The sequence below is a fragment of the Pelophylax lessonae genome (genome assembly GCF_965119305.1).
Source record: "Pelophylax lessonae genome assembly, chromosome: 3".
Taxonomy (NCBI): Eukaryota; Metazoa; Chordata; class Amphibia; order Anura; family Ranidae; genus Pelophylax; species Pelophylax lessonae.
Genome location: NC_138770.1, coordinates 267,505,490 through 267,518,488, shown reverse-complemented (window position 1 = coordinate 267,518,488; position 12,999 = coordinate 267,505,490).

Sequence of the window (12,999 nt, the reverse complement as noted above, 5' to 3'; positions counted from 1 at the left end):
AAGGACCTCCTCCGAAGTTATGGGACGCACCAAGGCCTCCCGTTCCTTGTCTGACAGCCACCCCAGGGCCAAAGGGTCCAACCAGGCCCCCAAGTCAATAGGTCGAGAATCAGGGGACAACTGCCTCTAAAATACTAGGTCGAGAGGTAACCCGTCGCAGTACGTATTTCCGATATCGGGGTCAAAGACTGTTCATGCTGGGCCATCATAGCTAACAGGTTACCATTAAGACCCCCCTGTTCAAAAAATTGTTGTTTATTTTTATAAAGATCCATCCTCGTGACCTCCATAATATGAAGGTGTAAGGCCCGCTTGGCATGTAATAAAATGTCAAAATTGGTCTGCGAGGGATCATACGCATAACTATCAGTATGTTCAGCCACCAAAGCCTGCAAAGCAGCTGTGGTGGCCTGCTGATCTATACGTACCGCCTGTATAATAGATATATATTGACCCCGGGTATATGCTTTAAAAGCGTCCCAAGTGATCGTCTGCGAGGAGGACCCACATTTATCTCCCAATACTTCCAGAGGAGGGGTGGAATCTGACCCATAACCTCCGGGTGGAAAACCCAATGTGACCCCAATCCCCATAGGGACCGCACTGCAGGAATGAGGGAGATGAAGCATAATAGCCAAGGGGGCATGGGCTGACAACCCACTAGGCAGGTGAACCGCGTCCACAACATCCACTAATTTTGCAGGATTGACAAATGCTAGATCAATTCTGGAGGCTGTCTTATAGGAGGTAGAGAAGCATGAATAAGATTTAGTTAAGGGGTTCTTCCAATGCCAAACCTCAGACAGGCCTGCCGCCTGAGCCCAGGCTAGCAGGTCTGTAGAAATGCTTAGGAGGAGTAGGTCTGTCCAAAGCGGGATCAAGTATGGCATTAAAGTCTCCCGCAATCAAAAGTTAGGCTGGATAATATGGAGTAACTCTTTCCAGCAGGCTATATAACACCGCACTAGGAGGAAGAACATACATGCTGACAATAATATATTTCTTACCCCATAATGTGAAGACAACTATAACATATCTCCCCTGAGGGTCAGTGTGAATATATTCATCTGCAGTATATACATATATATATATCATTATTATATATATTATTATATTACACTGTGATTTAGCAAAGTAATTGTCATTCAGTTAGGGTTTACATCTATATTAAGATACAGATAAAGTATTTAGAAAGAAAGCCTAGTACAAATACATACTTCATCCATAAATAGCCTGTAGCTTGTCATATATTCAGCTCTTGTTTCCACTGTATGGAGCAAGCCTAATTACTGGAGGATGTGTTACTGAACATTTAAAGTATTACTAAACCCATAGCAGTAAAATCGGTCTTTACAGTATATACTGTAAAGCATGCTTGTTATACTCACTGTGAAACCTTAGGAGTTAATCCTGCATATTGTGTAAAAAGGCTGTTTGATCCTATCTTTTCTGATCCTCCCCTTCTTTTATTGTCCCCAATCCATCTACTGATAGAACAGAGCCTTGGAGACACTCTGCACATGCTCAGTTTGGTGTGTATTGCTAGGGAGTTTTTTTTTTTTTTTTTGGAGGGTGCATATGATCAGCACAGGGCCAATCAGCACTATCCAGACAGAGGGTCAGGGGTCATGCAGCCTCATAGGGAAGTCAGAGGAGAATAAAAACCCCTCCTGTCTCGACCTACCCCCTTCCTTTCCTTCCTCCCCTACAACTTTGAAACCCCTACTCAGTGATACTTCCCCCCCTCCTCCTTTTTTATTTATTTTTTTCTCTTTCACCCTCCCCCCCCCCAACCTTCCTGGACCCATATATGTGCAACCATTAGATTTATTCAAGATGGCTAGCTGGACTACCGATCTTATACTTAAACATAAATAACCCCCACCTGTAGCATTCACCTTTCCGCAAACCCCATCCATTCATTATTTTGTTGATACTTACCCAACCAACCCCTTGTGTCTCAAGAAGTCAGCTCAACCCACACTATAGTCAGTGTCATTATGCATCTGACTCTTCTATAGATTTAGCTCTCACTGGCTTCTGAGATTCAAAACTCTTGCTCATTCTTCAACCTATCCAATTCGCTATTATTTACAACTTGTCTTCCAGTTAAATTGTTTTAACCCCTTTTATGGTTATGTAACTCAAACATATCAATAGGCCAATGGGCCCATGTGAAAATGTTTGTCTACCTGTTCTTGTTTCTCTGAACTTTCCTAATAAAATATTATGGAAACTAACAAAAACTCCTCCTACAAGCTTTAACCAGTGCTCAACCAGACACTAAGGCACTAATAGAATTAACAAGACTGCCATACCTGCTTAAGAGAAAAGGTATTTATAAATATATAAAATAATTGCATTCCCATGTTCTGTGTACTGTGGTAGACCAGATATAGGGAATGCAGGGCCCATGGATAGTAACACTTTAATGTTAGCTAATAGATTCCCCCCATAATCTATTTATAAGCATATATTGCCTTATATTTATTTAGTTACTATTTAAGAATAGTAAATAGCCATTACATGGTAACCTTTAACCTTTAGCAACCAGTTACAAATGAGCAACTAGTAATATAATTTAAAAAACTCAAATCTGTGTTCTAAATAGTTGTGTGCCTTGCTACTAAATAAAGCACCATGTGTTTTATAGTATAGCTTTATTCTTCCTTTTTAAGTGTTGTGCTTGCCATGTATTTCCCCTGCTTAAGATGATCTGATGGCACAGTGATTTGCTACAGAATATGAGCTATTGAAGCAAGCTGAAGAAAAGTCATTAAAAACCAGTCGGTTTAGGTAAAAATATATGCAAAGGAAGTTCGAAAAACTAACAAGGGAGTCCCAGACTTTTAGAACTTTGATCTTATTCCTTTGAACTGTGTCTGATCTTAAAAAGACTGTGCCTTCCAGTTCAATGTGATGAATACTTTAAAGTTAACTTGGGTGAAAAGCATATGAATGATCTTCAAACGATCCAATATACTGGCGACAGACCTTATAGGCAGATGTGCCTTCTGCTGAAACTCTAACAACCAAGACATTTGTCAGAGATAACCAAGCTGATTATGATTAACAAATTTATCATACACATCTGCGTTGTCCTCGCTTTTTTTGGTTTGAAAGATGTCTAATATTATACTCTTCGGAGCTAGCATGTTTAGACATTTTCTGTGACACAAATACTGCACTTGTTAGGTAAAGCCACTTTACTCCGGAGCGGGATCACGTGACCAGACTGGAGGCGCCTGAAAATAGGTAAGTACAGTAGATACTATACATCTCTCTAAAGCTGGTCAATGATGGTTTTAAATCTCAGCCAGTTCCGCAGGGACCGTTCGAGATTCCAACCATGTATGGGCAGGCTGATTGTACCTAAGTTGACTGATCGATCAACTTGGGTATAACCGGCATGTCAGATTTTTCATGCGATTATTGCCAGTGGGGTATAGCCACTAGCAATAATCATTGTATGTTCCTTCCTGCCAGGAGAACATAATAGCTCTGTTGGAGGGATTCCCCAACCAACGCTGTCTGTGTTGATGGGGGAACCAAGCAATTTTCTTTCCTGGAATTGGTGTGAGGTTTACCTGCCATTAGAATACAATGAACACTGTCGGCACAAAAAAATGCACAGGGTTCGGAACAAACAGCCTACCTGTAGAAGGATCGAAATTCAGCCGGGTTGATGCTAAACCAGCCATTTATATCTGGCCTTACACAGGTTAGTCAGCATAGGTGTTGGAGGGTGACAGGTTTAAGGGCTAATTAGGTGTATAGCTGGAATTCCACTTTAACCCCTCCCAACCTTGGACCCTCCGAATTGATCAATAGGGCTCTTTGTCCCTTTAAACGACACACAAGGTTGCTCAGGAGACAGAAGTGTCAATAAGCTCAACTTTATAGGAAAAGTTGAGATTTGCATATAAATTAAGCTGCCTGTTTCTCTGGAATTACTGATATATTATACATTCAGCTTTGATGGAAGATAATCTCTGTTTATCTTAATTTGTCATCATTTACTCTGTTTGCATCATCCAAATAAACTTGGAGAAATAAAAGCAAAGTACAAACACAGTAGCCCTAGCGGAAAGTAAAATTTTAACTTTGATTATATTGGTAGATACAACATGCAGAGTAGGTGCACCCAAAACTGCCAAATACAGGTCAGAGTATGGCAAGGAGATCCCAAGAGCAAAGTGTGTGGAAATAAGAACACCAGATTCCATCTATAACTGAATTATTACATTTATGTGTGCTTTCTCTCTTAAAATCAAAAGTAGATGAAACAGAGAAAAACAAGGTGATCTTATCTAAGCAAATAAGCTGAAAGCAGGCCTTTACCTCGAAGGACAATGTGGGTGTACTTGGAACCAGCCCCCTCCCTCTATCACAATTGGATTACATGTTACAGTGAAGGAACCTATCTCCTAGAGGAACTTATACCTAGGAGGACTGCATTGGCCCTAGTGGAAATATTGTCATCTGATGCTATTTTTTCTCATGCCCTCCACCGCTACAAGTTACTCACCCTTCCCCTTCCAGGAACATGGTATCAATTGTCCTTACCCCTTACTCATATTCCCTTACCTTTTTCTTGGACTCCAGATGAGAGATTACACAGCTGACATACTCCCTCACGTAGCTTTGATACCCTCATATCAGTAGCACACAGTTTGCCTGATGTTGCTATCCTTTGATGTTTACCTCTAATTATTCTTATTATTATTATACAGGATTTATATAGCACCAACAGTTTGCGCAGCGCTTTACAATTTGAGGGAAGACAATACAGTTACAATACAGTTCAGAACAGGAGGAAATAGAGGGCCCTGCTCGTTAGAGCTAACAATCTAGAAATTTGTCGTTCTATATGATATGCTCCTCAATTGGAATCCTGGGTTATATCTTTTTTTATATTCAATTTGGATGTACGATTCCCTCACTGTATGTCTTCCATATTGTTGGCCTGTATATTACCCTTATTCCCAATACAAATTTTGATTGGAAAAATACAGTGAAGGAGGTCTTGGTCCTCTCTTCCTATACATGCATGAGGAAAGCTTGGTGCATATATAGATGAGCTTAGGGGCTCTGCCAGGTCCCGAAGGCTAGGAAGAGCACCTCAGTGCACCTGCACATGTGATGGACTATCAAAAATGGAAGCACCCATGGTGGGGGCGGAACCATGATCAAGGGGACTAAAGTTCCTCTTTAAAGTGACATTTATCATTGTCCTTGTTCTCTAAAAATAAGCCATAAACATCCACTAATTAATGGTCCTGTAACCTATTTTCACAAAATTGTTTCTTATGGTGTTTTTCTGCTCCATGAGCTCCTGACCCTTTCAGTTTCCCCTTCAATTCTGTTTGTTTAGAATGAGAAGTACACGTTAATTGCAGTCATGTCCACATAACCCATAGCCAATCATTAGTTCATCTCAGGAGCATGCAATAAAGGGTGGCTAAGTTCCTTCATACAGTGAGATCATGGGAAAAAAATAGCCACAATCTAACAGGAAGTCAGATCACAGCAGCAAAAAAAAAAATAGGATTTGGAGGGGCTGAGAACAACAGAAGGTAGTTTTTTAGTGTTTTTTAACTGCTTCTGGTCCACCCCATGTACATATACTGCAGCAGGGCAGCCCTTCAGCGTGAAATCACATACCTGTATGTTTTTTTATTTCCGGATCTAGGGTACGCATAAGTGCCACTGGCGACCCCCTTCCGCTGTCATTGGGCACAACGGGAGCCAATCAGCGGGTCCGGCACCGACGATCGTTCCCAAGAGAGGCAGAACAAGTTCTGAACAAGAGAGGGGAATATGGAGATCTTGTGTTTCTGCTAAGCAGGAACACAGATCTTTGTCTTTCCCCAGTCAAAGCATCCCCTGCACAGTTAGCAAGCACTCCCAAGGAACACATTTAACCCTTTGATCGTCCCTGATGGTAACCCCATTCCCTGTCAGTGTCATTAGTACAGAGACTGATCGCTGTATTGGGGTCACCGGTCCCTAAAATGTGTCACTTAATGTCAGATTTGTCCTCCGCAATGTCGCAGTCCCGCTAAAAACTGTTGATCGCAGCCATTACTAGTAAAAAAAATTGAAATTCCATAAACCTATCCCATAGATTGTAGACGCAATAACTTTTTTGCAAACCAATCAATATGCACTTTTGGGATTTTTATTTATTTTTTTACCAAAAATATGTAGCAGAATACATATTTGCCTAAACCGATAAAGAAATCTGAGTTTTTACATTTTTTCTTTTTCGGATACGTTTCATAGCAGAAAGTAAAAAATAATGTTTTTTTTTTTTCAAAATTGTCTGTCATTTTTTGTTTATAGCGCAAAAAATAAAAGCCACAGAGGTAATCAAATACCACCAAAAGAAAGTTCTATTTGTGTAGAAAAAAAAGGCATACATTTTATTTGGGTACAGCGTCGCACGACCGCACAATTGTCAGTTTAAATAACACAGTGCCACATATCAAAAAAGGGCCTGGCCATGAAGGGGGTTCAACTTTCCGGAGCTGAAGTGGTTAATTAGTGTTGCTCTTGCTGTGATCCATGTCCTCATTTCTTGTTGTAATTTTAACTTTATTCTCGCATCATCATCACCTGAAATCTGAGATCTGATCTTGCATCTTCAGGTTACAGTAATTAATGCTCAGGTGTGTGACTAGCGTGTGGTTCTGCAGAATGGCTAAATATCTAATAAATATGCATCAGTTTAGTCCAGACTAAAAGTTAATGTAGCACAACTCGTTGCAAACATTTTATTATACACATCATAGCACCTTTCTTGATTGTGTCAGTGGGTGACTTTATAAAGAAATAAATAAGAAAATAACATGAAGTCTAATAAGATATGCTTTTCTGTTTTAATCATTTAATATTTTCCCTTTGAACACCTAATGTACCACTATGTAACCAAAGTTTTTTGATCATGAATGTTGTAAAGACGCACAGCACAGGTGTATTAGGCGTACAAAGAGAATTCTTCAACAAAGGGAAGATATACTTCCACCACAGATAAGTGTAGCTCTTTTACTAAAATAGGAATGTAAAGCTCAATTATAGTTGTCACATTTGTGAATGCATCAATGGGATATTGTCAATGAGTGTTGGCAACACCTAGGTAAAATTACTCCAACTTCTCAGATCTTCAGTGCTTCGGTTCTCCTCACTTTACAGCACATTTTACAACTATAATAGACTCTGAAACTGATATGTACATAGCCTACAATGGCTACATGATGAATTGCTCTCATTTTTATCCTAGCACCCTATGTAGGGATGAGGTTTGCCGTTATCAGGGATTCAAGAATCACAATTTCGGTACATTTTTTTGCAGATTCGCCTTGGGAGAATACCTTTAAACTATAATGTACTGCAGTGCCTTTAAACTATAGGGAGCAAACGTAGAAGGCCAATAAGGGTCTGTTGGATAAGAAAAAAACAGGGGCATATACAGTTAGGAAACTGTATCCTTAGCTCTTTGAGTAGTCAACTCCTTTGTTACCTTTTAATTTTTATTATTGGAGGCTTTTGTCCAACATTTTATTCGGTAGTTGACAACTACTACAACGAGATCCCCGTGCTGCTCTGGAGTAAATATGTGATATTCAAAAAACATATATTTACAATAAATTACTTGTGTGTGAAAAAAATTGAGAATATGAATAAAGTGTTTAGCTGATGCTATAAACTGTCATGAGTTCCCGCATCCCAAAAATCAAAAACACAAAAAATACAGTGCAACATCACTAAAGTGAAGTAAGTATGCTGAATAGTAGTGAAAAATAAAGGAAAAACTTTTCCTAAAAGTGCCTGAAAATACCACTTTCAAAATGCCCTTATAAGCGCACACTGATTTAGCCAAAAGCATAAATATATGGAAATATCAATGTGCTAATCATACACAGAACAAAAAAATTAAAATAGTCTATTTTAGTAGAACAACATACTGCGTTATTAATGCATGAAAACATATAAAATTCAGCGTGCTCAAATTCAAGATCTCTTGTGTACAATAAAATGACATGCAAAGGTGCTCTACCTCTGTGTATTCACCACCAGTTTTATCTGCCGCATACCTCCACGGTCCTGGCTCTGATGAAGAGGCTAAGCCTCGAAATGAGTTAGCCGCTAACTATCATGACTGTGGACTGCAATTCATTCGATCTGATATGCTGGCTTAAAACTTATGTTTGTGAGTAGATATATATTTTTTTATCTGATAATAATAAAGCTCTATTGAGGATAATGCGCTAGGCCAGTGCGCCCTTTCTTTGTTTTTGTTTGTACCTCCACGGTCCATCTACCCAGTGGTAAGGTCAACCAAAGCTGTCCCAGACACCTGGGTGTAAAAAATCGCAGCAAGCCCCCAAGGAGCACTTCGGAATAGCTCTCTATGCAATGCCTCTAGGTGTGTGTCATTCAGCAGAAAAAAAAAAACGATGGTCTTTTCATAGTGCAATACGTTCAAATCATTTATTAAATTAAAAGATAAAAAGATACACAGAGTGCACTTAATTGCAGTGCACAATGTAACAAGCAGAAAATTCACAATAAAAACATTGCCCCCTTGAGAATGAACATTTAAAGAGGATACGTTAAAATGCCGCTGCACCTTTTCAGGGCCTGATGCTGGCTTAGTCCCTGATGCGTTTCATCACGTGATCTGTGTCTTCGTCATAGGGTCAAATTTTGATTATATGTTGGCTGATTTGAAGTCAGTGGTCACTTTTCGTTGCTATCCTGTCTATAGAAAAACATTTTTTTTTTTTTTTTCTGCTGCAAAGCTTCCCTTTAGAGAAAAATGAGCTTTTGTTTCTGGGGAAGTGTTCTGGAGATTTCATTCATTTTGGGGGTATATTGATTTTTTGGTTATGTTGATAGAACCTTTTTTTTTTTAAGTTTGGGGTGTTTGAAGTGGAGTATTTACTTGTTACTGCCCATCTATTCTTTAACCACTTGCCTACTGGGCACTTTTACCCCCTTCCTGTCCAGGCCAATTTTCAGCTTTCAGTGCTGTCGCACTTTGAATGACAATTGAGAGGTCATGCAATACTGTACACAACTTAATTTTGTTCACACAAACAGAGCTTTCTTTAGAGCTCTTTATTTAATAACCACTGGGTTTTTTTATTTTTTGCCAAAGACCTAAAGTTGTGGGAAAAAACAATGTTTTTCTTTGTCTCTGTTATATAATTTTGCAAAAAAATAATCTTTCTTCATGAATTTAGGCCAAAAATGCATTATGCTACATTTCTTTGGTGAAAATAACCCAAATCAGTGTATATTATTTAGTCTATCTCATTTCTTGAGACCCAAAAATGTCCGGATAGTACAGATATCCCCCAAATGACCCCTTTTTGGAAAGTAGACAGTCCAAGGTATTTAGTAAGAGGTATGGCAAGTTTTTTGAAGTTGTCATTTTTTGTCATACGTTTTTGGAAAATGAAGAAATCAAAGACTTTTTTTCTTTTTAACATACTGTCACCAATGCACCAGTGCAGTACAGCGTCCTCATGTAATGAGTGTAGCAGCGATCAGGGGCACTGACTGGTGACAGTACAAAAAAAAAGTCATCTATTTTTTTTTACATTGTTTCTATTTTTTTATTTTATATATATATATATATATATATATATATATATATATATATATGTGTGTATATATATATATATATATATATATATATATATATATATATATATATATTTATATATGTATATATTTTTTTAACACACTTTGGCTAGAGCAATATAATATTACCATAGTAGCAGTGTAGCACTCAGGGGAAGTGATCCGTTTTTTTTTACACATTATGTTTGCATAAAGCAGTGTATTACATTGCTATATGCAAGAATTTTACTAAATTAAATTGATTCATTCAGGTTAATTTGTTATGATTAGCTGTGATTGGTCAGAGCTAATCACATGGTACAGATGGGCTTTGATTTGCCCAGTTTGCACCGTATGATCTCACTGGCCAATCACAGCTAGCAACGCAATTGTATACAATGGATGGCTTGAAAGGAAACCATCCATTGTATATAATTGTCATGTGACTTCCTTTGCTTGGTTACAGCAGTCACATGGTACTGGCTGTGGGCTGGTACAGTGATCAGTCATCGGACGCAGCCGGTGAAAGATCACGTGGGCGTGCAGGGCACGCTATCCGGCAGGACATCATATGATATGGAAAAAAATAAATAAACTGTGTGAAAACAGTGAGAACCTACAGTAAACCACCTCACATCATATCATATTATATATTATATATTATATATAGCAAACAGTGCATCATCCTATCCATTTAGATAAAATAAAAGTTAGGCATACACCACTTAGGCCTATTATACCTTAATAAAACTGTCCTGCTGCTTTCCAAATTTACACTGCTATATCGTCTGCAGTATTCAAAATCTTTTAGTAAAGTCCCAGCCTGTGCTCTTTTTTTCTCTTGTAAATTTGGACCAATTCTTCCATTTTGGAATGATCCTGCCGATGGTCAATTGTACTGACATCTGTGGTCTTTTATTTCTTGTACTAAAACACCTGCTTGTATTTTTGTTCTCTAGTACATTTCAGCCAATTCTCTCCTATTAAAAATGTCCTATTTCTGACAAATTTTAAACTGCTATTTAATACCATATGTGGTTTGTTAATTGTTAATGAGAGCTTAAGAGGAAATTGGCCAACGGCAGGACAATTTTGCATCAGCTAAAACAAGAACAGGTATCTGATATTACTGGCTAATTTCTATCTGCCAGTCAAAGCAGTCATATTACAGTTTGATGAAAAAGCACGTCACTGCTAAAACTACAGTACCAGAAAAAAAATTCCTTTTTTCAAACTAAAATTAGGATGCTGCTGTATGTAAACCCAGCTAATTTTAAAAGAAAAAAAATTCCATGTCCAAATATGCACTGCCAATGTACGCTGTTGCTTATACTGTCTGTGAAAACTGTAATGTTCTGTTAACACCTCATAAATCTTTAAGGCATCCCCCGAATATGTTTGTAGCACAATTCCCAGCATAGGTGCAGGCTGTGTGTCCCCTTGGGTCACCGGGGGCAACAAAAGTACCTTTGAACATGTGTCTCCAAGTGTGAGCACTGAGACAAGGACCAGTCCAGTATCTTTGTTTTTTTTTTTGTTTATTTAAGAACTTAGATGGGAGAAGGGATGAGTAGGATACTCCTGCAACTGAACTATGCACAACTTGATGGGTACTCTGAATAAATGCTGATTAGCGCTGGCTTGATGCTGGATAATGCTGGCCAGATGCCGGTTAACGCTGACTTGATGCTGTAACTTTCCTTTTTACTGTGGAAGTCCCTTTTAAGCTCCCTGAGATACTCTCACCTGAGGTAGCTACTTGTACACCTTTGCTGCACTGCTGAACGCTTCAGGGCCCACACTGGCTTTGAACACTTGGCACCCCCTTTCACTGCCAATACTACTGGTTAGCTCCCCTTTCCTAGGCAGACCCTTGGGCAGATCTTGAATACTCACAATGCTGTTTTTCCTGAAGACTTCTGCCCAGCAGCTCCACTCGGTCAGCAACACTCTGGATCCCTCTCAGCAGCACAGCTCAACCTCTGGTCCCCGTAGGCCATACTGTGTGATTGGCTACAGCCGATCAGCAGGTCTCAGCCATAAATCATTCACCAGGCTCCTTCGGCGCATGCTGTGGAGACCGGTGACGCTGTGCAGTCTCTCCCACTATACCACCACGATTTTCACCATTCACTTGATGCTATTGTCCAAGTGCATGTATTGCACCTACAAATGTGAGTGAGATTTATCCACCTTTACTTAATAAAAGCTGATTGTTTAAAGGATTTAATACACTATTGCAAGTCTCTTTGTTTGCATATATACTGCATTGATTGATGCTGCAACTCCTGTGAATGAGAGGAGCCCTGAAGGATATGGATGGATGATCTTTTTGGGATAACAATCCATGCGCTCTTTTTAAGGATTTGAGGTGAGCACCCATTCACAAGGGGGTGCACGACTGGCTGTCCACTGTGACACTCTTGTCACTTCTCTCTGGGAGCACAGATCACTTTAGGATTACATTTTGGACTTTATTTATTTGGACTTTGTTTGCACTTTGCACACTGGACTTTTATATCTATATATTTTCTCTTTTCTATGAATTTTATATTATATATTATATTTTACTACTTTATTAGCACTATTGGCACTTTAATATTATGTCTCATATGAATATTTTGGATTTTTAATTATTTAAGCACAAAATTAATTAATTTAATAATTTTTTATTTGCGCAACACTATATATTTATTTCAATTAAGCACACTATTATGAGAAGTGGTGTGTCTGCGGCAAATAACTGATTGATTTAGAGCCTCAGGGTCGCTCGCAGGACTTATTCCTTATACTGTTAACACCATTCCGCTGTAGCCAGTGACAGCTGTTGGCGGGAACTGGTTAATAGTTATTAAAAGAAAAAAGTCCTATAAAAACAGCTATTGAGTTTTGGTGGCAACACAACTCGCCCTCATCAGGGCTCAACACAGGATAAAACTTCGATGGGCAGTAACTTTGCAAATCTATATTAGAACCAGTACTGAAGTCTCTACATGAAGGAACAACTTGACAGCAAGAGAGGATGACAGTGCTACTGGTTAGTGTTTAAACAGAATAAAAAAATAGGTGCAGAGGAGGAAGGCGAGGATGGGACATATCCTGAGCTCTGGAGAAGTCTAGCATGACTAGCAATAAATGGGTATTAGCAATGGAAGTCCACTACTTTTTGCCTGCAGTTTGTTTTAGTTTTAATTTCTTAATGGCACCCCAAACACAGATGCGACAAAAGGCACGAAGATCATTGTAAACACGCAACATTCACACTGGGGTGGTGCCCTTCCGTTGCGGTGAAAAAAAATCCTGCTCACATCATCTTTGGAGCATGTTTGGGGAGCTAAAAAATGGGCACCAAAATGCTCCTCCCCATTG